Source organism: Rousettus aegyptiacus, unplaced genomic scaffold (genome assembly GCF_014176215.1).
Source record: "Rousettus aegyptiacus isolate mRouAeg1 unplaced genomic scaffold, mRouAeg1.p scaffold_m13_p_2, whole genome shotgun sequence".
NCBI classification, from domain to species: Eukaryota; Metazoa; Chordata; class Mammalia; order Chiroptera; family Pteropodidae; genus Rousettus; species Rousettus aegyptiacus.
Window position 1 is genome coordinate 625,865 of NW_023416295.1, and position 12,378 is coordinate 638,242.

Genomic DNA, 12,378 nt, shown 5'->3' on the forward strand with positions numbered 1-12,378 from the left:
GATAAATGCACCCCCCCCCCACCGGCCCCGCACACTTTACGCAGGTGGTTCCAGGAAATAGAAGGAGGAGGCGCTGTCCAGGCTTTGAGAGGGCAGGGTGGTCTCCCGCCCAGGCGAGGGGCCAGGGCTCTTGTTCCTTTGAAGGCACGTGCCACCCATGCTGCAAACCGAGGTGGCCTCCGCCCTCAAGGGGCTGCATGAGGATTAAGCGGTTCACCGCGCGCTGCCCTGACGGCAGCGCCTGGCACCTGCCGGGCGCTGGGGGTGCTTAGCCGCGGCCGCTGAAGGCAGGGCCTGGGCGCCTGTGTCATGGTGGCGTGATGTCACCGCACCCACCGCAGTTCCGGTGGGTGAGCGGGCCAGCGGCTTCGTCGAAGTTATCCAGCTGCGGGTGGCGGGTGGAGGCTGGCGGCACCCCCGGCCGGGAGAGCAGCTGGGGGGATGTCGAGGGCTGGTCTTTGCCAGTGCGGTCCCGGAGCAGCGTGCGGCTGGGTGGCCCAGGGAAGTTAGGGGACAGAGCCAGGGTGTGCGGATAGCGGAGCGCCTGACGACCTGAAGAGGCGGGGCGGGCGACGGGTGGGGGTCTCCCCACGCCCACCCCCACCCCCGCCAGGCCCGACGGGAGGAGGCGGCGCCGTCCGCGGGCGGGCGGGTTGCGTCACCCTGTCGCGAGCGCTGTCCGCGATGCTCCGGTCGCCGCGCAGTGCTTCGGCCGAGCTCACCTGTTACGCCTCGGCGCCCGCGTCCCCATCCCGCCCCCTACAGCCGCTCCCCGGTGCAAGGAGCCCACCCGAGCTTCGTCCCTCCGCGACGACGCGTGCGTGCTGTTAGCTTCGCGGGGCGGGGTGGACGATTTCATGATTTCACTTGGAAAGGGTCGTAGTCAAGGGGGGCTGGGCGCGAGGTCCGCGGGCAAGTTCGGGCGGCGGGGGGCCGCGGGGATGCGCGCCGCCGCGTGGCTCTTCCCCGCGAGGTCGCGCGGGAGCCGCGCGGGGAAATGGGGCACCGCGTCCGAGCCCGGGCGTCGGTCCCGCGTCTCTCCGCTCTGCGCGCTGCGGTGTCAGCCGTGACGTCACGGCCCGGCCCCAGCCCCCTTCGGCCCCGGCCCCAGCCCCGCGGCGCTGCGACGCCCGTCCCTCTCCCCGCGTGACAAGCCAGCTGGCGGCTGGGGCTCGGGCTCCGCGCGCAGCCAACCAGCGCGGCGGGAGGGGCGCGGGGCGGGCCGGGCCGGGGGCGCGCAGCCCGTCACGCGGTGCGGCCGTCACAGCGCCCAGCGCAGCCCGCGAGCCGCAGCATCTCGGCGCTCGGGGACCCGCGCCCATGCCGCGCCGCCTGTAGTGACGCCGGAGAGGTAAAGCCGCCGCCCGCCGGGCCTCCTGCGTCGCGCCCGGCACCTCGCACCTGCACCTCGGCGGGGAGCTCGCGCCCCGCGCGCGCGTCCTGGTCGCGGCCAGCGGCGCCGGCGCCGCGCGGCCCCTTCCCTTCCCCCGACCCTCCCCCGTCCCCGCGGAGAACAATGGGGAAATTCAGGGGCGTCCGCCCTTCGCTCGCAGCCGGGCGGGGCCCTCTGCAAAGGCCCCTGCGCCGCGGGACTCCCGGCTGGGATGGCGGGGGTCGCCCCGGGGAGGGCGCGCGCCGCGGGCGGCGTCCCGGGACACCGTCCCTCCTTCCCCCGCTCTGCCCCGCGCCTGGACACGCGCCACGGAGCAGCAATGCGGCGCCGGCCGCGCCGGGATCGGCGGGGGCGGGAGGGACGGGGAGGAGGCGAGAGGCCGTGGATGGGGGCGCCGGGGACGGGCGCGGCTGCGGCAGCCCGGCCGGAGGACAGGGCGCCCAGAGCGCGGGCCGCGGGGAGCCGCCCGGGTCCCCGGGGTGGGGGAGGGCGGACGCTGGAGCCGAGAGCAAAACAGGCGGGCGGGGCGCGCGGGGGCTGCGGCGGGAGCGCCCGGCCGCGCGCCTCGTGCGCACCCCGGGGGCTGCTCGTCACCCCCACCCAGCCGTGTCCTCTTCCCCAGAGACCCAGCTTCCTTCCGGGGGACCCGCGGCCTGGGAGGGGCCGCCAGCGGGCAAAGCCTGCGTCTACGCAGCCGTCGCCCCGGTGACAGGTGTGGCCCGGCGCGGGCGGGGAGGGGGCGGCCGGGCCGCGGGGTCTCGGCTGCGGCGCTCCGCGGGCGCCGGGGCTCGGGTTGTGCAGGAGCACCGCGGCGACGCCCCTCGCGCTCCGCCTTGAAGCTGCCCGGCGCTCTAACTGCCCCATCCGGGAGGGGCGGGGGTCCGCGTCGGCCCGGCGCTGGGCGAGGCGGGGGAGGGGAAGGAGGGAATGCCAAGTCATGGGGCCTGCCGGGCGCGGGCGCGACGTCGCCCCGGCGCGGACCCGATGCGCGCCCTCGTTCCCGGGAACAGGGACACTCCCCCAGAGACCCGCACACCCCCTCCCAAGCCGCCCCCGACCCCCGGTGCCCGCATTGCTGCGACTACGAGTCTGTTAGGGCCAGTGGGTTGGAGCTGTGGCCGCGGAGGAGGCGTGCGGTGGCCCTGTCCTAGCCCCGAGGACGCAGGTACAGAGCATGCGTTCCTGCAGAAGTCACATCCAGCCTGCCTTCTCCGCCCTGCCCCCAGCTGGCCAGGGGGGCGCTGCCGGGGCCAGTCCGTCTGCCTCTCGGTGTAAGAAGGCAGCTTGGGCTCTGAAGGAAAGCTGGGGTCCAGAGTGGGCGGTTGGGGCTGCACCTGCGGCGGCCATTTTGCAGGTGTGGCTGGCCACCTGCCTTAGCGGGGGCTCTGCCTTGAGGATAGTCAGGTTTGGAACCGGCGGGGCGGGGTGGGGTGGGAATGACGCCTGCAGTGGGGTGCAGTGTCTGCAGTGAGCATCTAAAGATGGGCAGGATGTCGTGGGTGGGGTGTGGTCCACAGGACAGAGCAGCTGGGATCAGGTGTAGAATCAGGGTTCCCCAGCCCCAAGGCTGTAGGGATGGCATGCCAGAGGCCACCCCCTGTCCCCTCCAGTGCCTCCCAGACTGGCCCCCCAGGGCCTCCTGCTGGGCAGCCACAGCCCGGTGGGGACTGCGCCTCTGCCCAGGGCTGGTGCTGGCCCAGCTCAGCTTCACACCCAGACACCCCGGATGCAGGGGGCCAGCTCCCCACCCTACGCCTCTCCGTTCTCCTTGGCGTCACCACTGCTGACTCAGGGTGACCACACGGTCACATGCCCTTTGGAAGCAGAGCAGGGACGTCCTCCCACGGGCTGTGGAGATGGGGTTGAGAGCAGGACGGGGGGTCAGGGACAGACATGGCGCAAGGTGGAGATGGGGGTGAGCGGGGCCTCCTGGGGCCCTCAGTGGCATCGGTCAGTCAGGGCAGGGGAGCTGGGTGTGGCAGGGCGTGGCAGGGTGTGCCAGGGCTGCCGAAAGTTTTGGTGGGGTCCTGGGGTCACGGGCAGGGGCTGGACTGTGCCCTGGCCTTGAGGATTGACTGACCAGCCCACTGAGCCCCTCAGGCCTGAGGCACTATCTGTACTCCTGAGCGGGAGGGGCCTGAGCCGCCCACCACCCCTGGGGTGCAGTGTCGCTCGCCAGGGGTCACTCAAGGCTAGTGGCCCCCAGGATGAGCACGTGGCTGTCCTGCCCAGTCTCATTGAGTGTTCTGAGGCCCAGGACAGGGCTCCCCACCCGGTGGCCACAGGGAACCCAGCGTCACCTGCACTGCCTCTCTCTGTCACACCTGGAGCATCTCTGAGCGCTCGGCTGGGGCTGGGCGACATCTGCCCCAGACCTCCAGGCCTGGGCCTGTGCAGGGGCTCGGTGGGGCTGGTGGGCAGCCGGGTCCTTCTTTCTCGTTCTCTTTGTTGGCTGACTGGCCTCTGCCCACCTGACTGCCCTGCCCCCTCGCACACAGGCGCCCCAGGGCTGGCGGAGGGCAGGGGGGTGTGGCTTGGTGGTCCACCTGACCCAGCAGGATTACTGTTTAACTGCTGACCGTGGCTGCAGGCTGGGGGGCGCTGGCTGACCCCAGGCACCTCCAGAGCCTGTAGCCCAGTGTCTCCTGAAAGCAGTGAGGGAGTCACAGCATTGGAAGGGTGGAGGGCACAGTCAAGGTCAGCAGTCAGCTGAGGCTGAGCCTTCTGACCCCTCCACGGGCCTCCCAGCCCTTCCTGCAGACGTCGCCCCCCACCTCGCACCTGCCTTCTCCTGAGCTTCCCTGCCACCCCCACCCTTGCTTGGCTTGTGGAGTTGAAACCCCCGTGGCCTCAGTGCCACCCCGGAAGCAGATGCACTGACCAGGGCTGGGCTCCCCCCTCTAAAGCCTTCTCACCCTGGATTTAATCCTGTAATCGCCAGCCCTGCGGCCTGGCTATCAGGCACCCGGACTGTCAGCCCCCGCCCCCGCCTCCAAGGGCTGAGGAGTGCCCCTGAGCCCCTCTCCTTGCTCAGAACTTAGACCCTGTCGCCCCCCCAAGGCTTGGGGTCTGAGGAGGGCAGGATGGGACCCCACCCAGTCCCTGTTACTCCTCGCCCTTCCCCACGTGGCCTTGGGCCGGAACAGCCTCCCGGTGCACACTCGTGCACACTCACAGCCACACACTCACACAGACTCACACTCATGCACACTCAGCCCAGTCACACACACAATCTCAGTCAGTCACACAGTCTCACACTCGCCTCGCACACTTGCTCACAATCACACTGTCTTATGCGCTCATGCACATTAGTGTCACACTCACGCACACTCACACAAGTCACACAGTCACACTCAGTCTCACACAGCACACATGCACATATAGTCTCGCATGCATACAGTCTCACACACACACACTTCACACTCACGACCACACTCACACCCAGTCTCACACACACGCACTCAGTTTCACACATTCAAACACAATTTTCACACTCAGTCACACACTCCGTCTCATACACTCAAAACACAAGTCATACAGTCACACACTCACAGTCTCACACTGTCACGTACACAGTCACAGTCAGTCTTGCACACTCGTGCACATTCATAGTCTCACACACAACCTGTGCCCTTGCTCACACACTCAGCCTCGCGACATTCACAGCCTCACACACTCGTGCACACTCACACTCAGTCTCACGCATGTACGCACACACTCACGGCCTCACACACATTCACAAGTCTCACACGCAGCTCACACACGCGTGCACCGTCTCATTCATGTTCTCTCACACTCACCCACAGACAGGCTTGTGCGCACACACACACACACTCAGCCGTCTTTCTTCACCGGAGCATTCCCCTGACGGCCACTCGAGGTTCCTAGGCCCCACAGAGGCTGCCTCCACCTTGCGCCCACGGGAAGCACCCAAGAGTGTCACCCCACCCCCACCGTAGGTCGGGGTGGGGAGGAAGAGAGCGAACGTTGGGTGCAGGCTGCAGTGCGTGTTCCTGTGACCCCCTCATCAGGTGCCCCCAAGACGCCACGTGGCAGGCGATGTCTGGTCTTTCAGGCTCAGGCTCAGGCTCCGGAGAAGGGTACGACTGTCGAGGTAGGACTGGGACTCTGCCCGGCTGCCTCTGACTCCAGGGGGGGCTCAGTGCTTCCTGCGCCTGCCCCTGCGCCCCACCCTCTGCCCCAGCAGACCCGCAGGGCCAGCACAGAGCCTGCCCAGCGGGCACTCAGGCAATGCTGTTTCGCTCTTGGGCCAGTGGCTTTAGCCCAAGTCGTCTACTTCCTGGGGGTCCAGGGCAAGCAGCTGCCACCCCGTCAGGCGGGACCCTCCGCGTGTCCCCCATTCAGGGCCTGCCAGCTCTTGAGACAAGCGCCCCCTCCCTCTGGGTCCCCTGAGGTGCAGGTCTAGGTTTAGGGGCGGACTGGTCCCTGCTGCTCCTGCCAGCCCGGCCCCCTGCAGACCCCGTTCCCTTGAGCCCAGCCTCTGGCCTTCCCTCGAGCGAGGCTGGTGGCGCCCAGGAGTGCCCTAAGGGGTGCCGGGTGTCTGTGTCCGTCCCCTGGGGCTTGGCCCTGCCGGTGACGCTCACACGGGTTTCAGGATGGTGAGGGGCAGGGCTGGACTGTTACTGCCCAAGGCCACGGGTCACTGGGGACCAGGCTTCCGAGGGGCTGTCACGGGGCTGGGGCAGTGGGCTTCCTCAGCTCTCCACCTGCTCCTGGGGCGGGGGCCACACTGTGGCCGCAGGTCCCGGGGGCCTAGGGTGTGGCTCTGGGACAGGCGCGGACCAGAGACGTCTTGGGGCCCCGTAGCGTCAGGCAGGATGTTTTCAGTGTTTCAGTTTTCCCAGATCTGAGCTTTTCTCATATCGATTGCATTTCTTTTGTCCTCCCCCTTCCCCAGCTCCCGGTCATGCTCTCTTCCCGGCACCCCCACCCCGGGAGCCCCGTCCCCTCCCGTCTGTAACCTGCCACTCGCCGCCCCCCTGGGCTGGGTCTCTGTGCCTCGGACCGCAGCTGCTTCTCTCTTGGTTTCCCGTCTTGTTTTGCTGGAGCACACCCTTGCGTGACTCACTAGAAAGCGTGACGAGGCCTGGGCTGTGTGAGAGCACCTTTGCTCCGTCCTCACGCTGGGTAGATGATTTGTGCGTGTTCGGGGGGACACTTGTTTGCAGTAAGTCATTTTCCTCGGAGGAGGCGTCATCACTGCCGGATGCAGGCCCCTCGCGTGTGGGGGTCTAGGTGTGGGTTCGTGCTTCACTGGTGGGACCCCGTCACCTGAAGACCCGGTCATCCATCTCTTCCCCTCTCCTTTTTTCCTGTTTTCTTCCTTAAATTCCTGCATCGGTTTGCTGTGTTCCTGTCTTTCCCGTCATACATTCTGTCTTCTAGTTTCTGTCCTATTTTCTCAACGATTTTTGGACTTCATTTTGAGTTTTTTTTTTTTTTAATTTTGTGTTTCAGTATTTACATTTTTCATTTCGGACAGCTCCATCGTCCTGGTCTCCAACCGTTCCTGTTTCGCAGCGTCCTGTTCTCGTTTTGAAAACGTGTCTTCCCGAAACACCCTGAGTTCATTAATAGAGGTTTTTTCGTTCGTTCGCTTGTTTTTGCTTCTGTTCCATGGTTTCTCTCTCCTTCCCACGGGGCTCGTTTTTGCTGCTTTATTCCCGTCCTTCACTTTGAAGCGTTGCAGTCATCTCATGGGCGGGAAAGGCCTTTTGCCCCTCTCTCCTGAGGGTGGTCTGCCGGATGGTTTCCCACCATCTGACTGGGGTTCCGACTGGGGGAGGGGCGCGATTGGCAGGCCCTGCTTTAGGCGAAGGGGTGGGAGCTGGCTGCCCAGCTGTCCCCCACACCAGAACGCAGGGTGTCGGCATCCACACCGCAGACTTGCTCTGCCCAGGCGTTTCCTTCCATTTCTGTGGAGAACCCTCAGCTGTTTGTCTGGGGGGCATGGCAGCACCAGCCTCCGTGAGGCGTGCAGCCCTTTGGGCCTCACTTCCCCTCCTGCCCTCCACTGGGTCCCCTGAGCCCAGAGCCCCGAGCAGCCTAAAGTTATGCCAGCCCCCCTCCTCCCTGCCCCGTGGTTTCTGGCCCCCTCTCTGCCCACGGGAAAGGTTATCAGGGACCTGGGGGATGGGGGGGCGCTCACTAGCCTGCTCTGCCTTTCATTTCCTGGGTCCTGAGAAGGAGCCTTGTGCCTGGTCCCCTAGGACCCTCCTCACCCTTCTGGATGTCTAGGGGTGTGGCCTGGCACAGACTCTAACTTACGTCTGTCCTCAGACTAAGAAAAACCTGTTTGGTCTTTTTCTCAGACTCTTCAAGAAAAACCTGAGGCAGAGGCTTCGAGTTGACGCTGTTTCAGGATGAGCTGCTGTGGGGTTGGGGGTGGGGGTGGGGGGCGGACACACGCCCAGGCGAGAGCCCCCGGGGCCCTCGGTGTGGCCCTCTGGGGAGTGGCCCTTCCCCGGCGGCCTGGGCAGAGCCGTGTCTGTTCCGGGGCCCAGGCGGCCCTCGCCCGCCTCCCCGCAGCGCCGTGGCTGTTCCGGTGCTTCCGGCCCGGCGCCCCCTCCGCGTTAAGGCAGAAATCTGAAATGCGACGTGAGTTCCCGAGGAAACAGACTGGCAGTTGCTTGAGGGGCCGGCCCCGCGCCCACGGCGCGGCCTCAGTGAGCGGACGGGTTCAGCACCCCCTCCTTGCGGGGGGCCCTGGCTCCTGGTTCCAGGTCTCCTTCTCCGGATGTCCTCGCCATCTGTCACTTCCCACCCACGTGTGAGGCCCCTCTCAGGTCCTCCTCTCTGCGCCACCTCTCGCGGACGCGCCCTGAGTCCCGCCCCCTCCGAGGCTCTCGCAGATGGCCCCCCTGCGGAGCCTCCAGCAGACACACCTGCAGACACGTGCTCAGCGCTCCTGCCCCGCGCCCCAGCTGTTCCGCCGCCGTCCCCGCGCCCGCTGCCTGGCCCGGGGCCTGTGCCTGCCTCGTCGCCACGTCGCCCCTGCGACCCCCTCGCCGCCCACGCGCCCTCCCTCGCCAGCAGCGCGCAGCACTCTGCAGCTGCCCCCGAAGGGGACCCCGCAGGGCTTCCTTGTCTCTTCTCAACCTTCCCGCCCCTCCTACAGGTGGTGCGTCTGACGTGGCGACCCCAGCCCCCCACCCTCGGGCGCCCCTCTGCAGCCCTGCTCTCTGCCACAGACAGGCTCCGGTCCCCTGCTGGGTCACCCAGGTCCTGGTTCCCCTTTATGGCAAGAGTCTCGAAAGAAGTTAACTACTTAAAAAGGTGTGCGATAAGACAACACGAAAAGGAACAGATCTTCCGGCAGACAGCCGCTGCCCACCAACCTTAGACATCAGCTGTGACGCGCTCCGGTCCCCCACCCCCCACCCCCGGGCCCAGACCCCCATTCCCGGGCATCTCCTGCACCCTCGCGGGGCGGGGCGGGGTGTCTGGCATCACCCCACTGCGAAGATGGGCCGCAGAGGCGGGGAGGGCTCTGTCCGTTGCGCAGATGAGGAGCGCGCGAGCCCCGACCCGGGGTCCGCCAGCGCCCTGACCTGGGTGCCTGGCGCCCCCAGAGTTCCACCGTTTACCCCCAGGCTCCGGGTGGGATCGCTCGGGAGTCCGGAAGCTCCCGGGCGGTGCCGGGTCCGTGTTCGCGCGGCCCCGAGGACGCGCGAGGCCCCGCGCGCTGTGCGCTCCCGCCGGGGCGGCCGCCGCGTGCCCGCGGGGCGGTGGCGGCGTCGGGGCCGCGGCCTCTCCCGACCTCAGACCCCGCGCCGCCGGCTTCGAAGGTTTCGAAGGCGCTGGTCGCGGGTCTGCAGCTGTCCTGGTCGCCGCCCTGGTTGTGCCGCGAGCCTGTCCCAGGTCCCCCTCTCCTGTCCCCTCCTTCCCGTTGTAGCCGCACGACGTTCAGTGTTCGTCTCTTGAATGCGGTGATCGGATGAGCAAGGGTTTCTCACGCGCTTTCCTATTTACCGTCGCGGTGGTGTCTCGTCGTGTAAATAGCCTATACCTACCTTTTGCCCGTTGTTTCCTTATGCGTCTTTTTTCGCTGGTTCCTGTCCGTCTGTCTGTCGCGTCTTCTGCACAGGAATCCGTGCGCTCGGTGCCGCAGCTGCCCCCGGTGGGGGTGGGCGTCTCGGTGTCCCGACCGGCCCTTGCTGTACTTTCCGGGGGTCAGGAAACCCTTCCCGAAGGAGAGCGTGGAGACACCGCTTTTCTTTTCTTCCCAAACTGTTCACATTTAGGTCTTCGGTCTACACGGATCTGGGGTAGAAAACAGGGCTCAAATCTTGTATTTTTCCATAGGGCGAACCATTCCTCTCAGGCCGTTCGGGCTGCCGTAATGGGACACCGCGGACTGGTGGCTCATAAACAACAAATTTATTTCTCACAGTTCTGAGGTTGGACAGCTGAGTTGGGCCAGCGTGGTCCAGTTCTGGTGGGAACCTTCTGGGTTACACATGGCTGAGAGCAGAGGGAAGAAAGAAGCTGTCTTGAGTCCCTTAGAGGGTGCTAATCCGTTCATGGGGCCCCACCCTCGCGACCTCACGTAATCTTAATCCCTTCCCAAAGGCCTCCCCGCAAGACCCTCGCATGGGTGGTAGGGCTTCGGCATAGGATTCAGGGGGCACAGAAATCAGTCCGTAACTCCAGTTCTCTAAGCATCTCTGGTCAATAGTCCTTCCTCTCGTCATTGACCTGTGAAGTCACCTTGTGCGACATCGGAAGAGCTGTGTCTGCCGGTCTGTGTCTGGGGTCCCCTCTGTTGAGTGGGTGGCAGTCCGCCTTGCCCCAAGCTCCCTGTGTTCATCACTGTAACTGTGTGTTAAGACTTGAGAGCAACAGGGTGTGTTGGCTTCTGCTCGTGGTGCGGCACACGCGCCGTTGGCGTTCCGACGCCTTATCCCTCCACACGCGCTTCTAGAAGCAATTCGTCAAATTTCACAAAAGACTGGTTGGAATTTCATTTGAAATTGCATTGAGTTTTTGGATTTATTCGGGTGAAAATGAACATTTTTAAGATTGGCATTTTCTTTCCATAAACAGGTTAAAGTTTGTTATTTAGATTTTCTGTGTGTTTTGTAAAGTTCAAGCATTTTCTTCATAAATGTCATCTGCATCTTTTGTGACATTTATTCTTGTAAAGGTACTTTATATAATTTTGGTTATCCTTAAAATGATACCTCAAAAGTATATGTGTGCATACACACATACACACACACACACACACACACACACACACAAACTCTGTTTCTAGCGTATACTAACACAATTGGTTTCTAGTAACTTTGCTGACTCTTCCCACCAATGAAAAAAATCTGTGGATCATCTTGATTTCGGTATAGATAAGCAGATAGTCTGCAAATATTTCAATCCTTCTAGTCTCGATTTTCAGCTTTTCTAGAGTTGCTGTAGGGTAGACTCGACTCCACTACTAAAGCATGATTTCTTTGGGGTTCGTACTGAGTGTCCGGGGTGGAGGGCTGCAGGGATCTGGCTGGTAGAAGTGCACATGTCTTCTTACTTTGTGCATGCTTTGGGGGTTATTCATTCTTCAGGGACACAGACCAGTGCACTGCAGATCCAGGGTCCCGCGATGCAGACTCTGGAGTGACGCTCTCCGTCCCTGAACTCTGACCTCCATCTCCTCAAGGCGTCGCCGCCTTGAGAGAGATCTGGAGTGATTACAGGGCTTACCTTGTATGCTTCCCTCTCTCAGTGATCACAGCCCCACTCTGCCTGTTGTACAGAGTCTGAAAATAGGTGTGTTCATATATTTTTTCCAGTTTTCTAGTTGTTGTTTACAACAGGAAGTTAAATATGTTCCTTTAACTCCATCATGGCTGCACGTGGAAGTGTCATAGTTTGACAAGAAGTGCTCTGATTATCTTTACTATTAAGCTTCTTTATATCTCCATCATGACTAATTATTTAGAAGTTTATTTGTAAAAGTTCTAAACTCATGGGCTTTTAATGCTCTTCAATTGATTTTTAATTGAATTGTGTTCACATTACATGATCCATTTGGTACGGCGCTTGACACTTATTAGGAGTGGTTTTTTGGCCTACCAGATAGTAAGATATTGTAAGTGGTTCATATGTGTCAGAGAAGAATGTGTTCCTCTAATTTTTTAGAATAAGAGCACACATATGTTTATTGGTTCATGATTATCATGTTGTTCAGATCTTTTTTTTTTTTTTTTTTAGATGAGGCAATCCTTGGTTGACCTCACAGATTGCAAGAACTTTGTCAGCTTAACATCCGTTATTATTATTATTATTTATTTATTTATTTATTTATTTTTATGCCTACAGCACCTGGTCTTCCCAGGTGGTCTCCCATCCAAGTACTAACCAGGCCCGACCCTGCTTAGCTTCCAAGATCAGATGGGGTCGGGCTTGTTCAGGGTGGTGTGGCCATGGACTTGTTCAGATCTTCTACACCTTTATTTGTTATATGTCTGCTTGATCTGTCAGTTATTGGGAAGTATATTAAAACTGCCATGCTAAATTAGAGGATTCTTCCACGTGGCATGATTCTTAACCTTGGTTTTATGTTTTCATCATTTTTTTCTCTCTGGGACCATTCTGCGTAATTTTTTCTGACATGTTTTCCGGTTCATTCATTCTCTGTTCAGTTGCGTTTAATTTGCTAATAATATGTCTGCTAAGTTTTAAAATTGAAATGATCACATTTTTGTCTCTAAAAATTCTGCAAGGTTTCTCCCTCATATTTTACTTCCTTATTTCCCATTCTTGCTCATCTCTGTGAACAGTTTAAGCACACTTATTTTATAATCTCTTCCTGTTAGTTCCAGGATCCGAAGTCCTCGTGGATCTAACTCTGGCCATCTTTTTTTTTTATCTTTTCCCTCTCTGACTCTTGCTCATAGTGAATTGCTTCTCTGGTGTTTGGTAGAATTTGATTCTGAGCTCACGTTTGACTGATCCTTATCTGGGGGAAT

At 61.5% G+C, this 12,378-nt stretch overlaps 1 protein-coding gene and 1 non-coding gene across 17 annotated transcripts in view; one reads left to right on the forward strand and one right to left on the reverse strand.

The window, feature by feature from the left end:
- Positions 1-795: 795 nt before the first annotated feature.
- The window catches only part of KIF1A (kinesin family member 1A), a 78,465-nt gene continuing 66,882 nt past the window's right edge, over positions 796-12,378 (forward strand). For 14 of the 16 annotated variants that reach the window (XR_004955731.1, XM_036237010.1, XM_016144221.2 and 11 more), the window contains exon 1: positions 1,251-1,351. The gene's annotated coding sequence lies outside the window, so the exon portion shown is untranslated. Of the gene's footprint in view, positions 818-1,250; positions 1,352-2,003; positions 2,106-12,378 lie in introns of those variants that run through there. The other 2 variants (XM_016144227.2, XM_016144226.2) reach the window with 2 other exon arrangements.
- On the reverse strand, positions 11,720-11,838 carry LOC118614744. The gene has a single exon (XR_004956141.1). It is a non-coding gene; the product is annotated as a 5S ribosomal RNA (ribosomal RNA).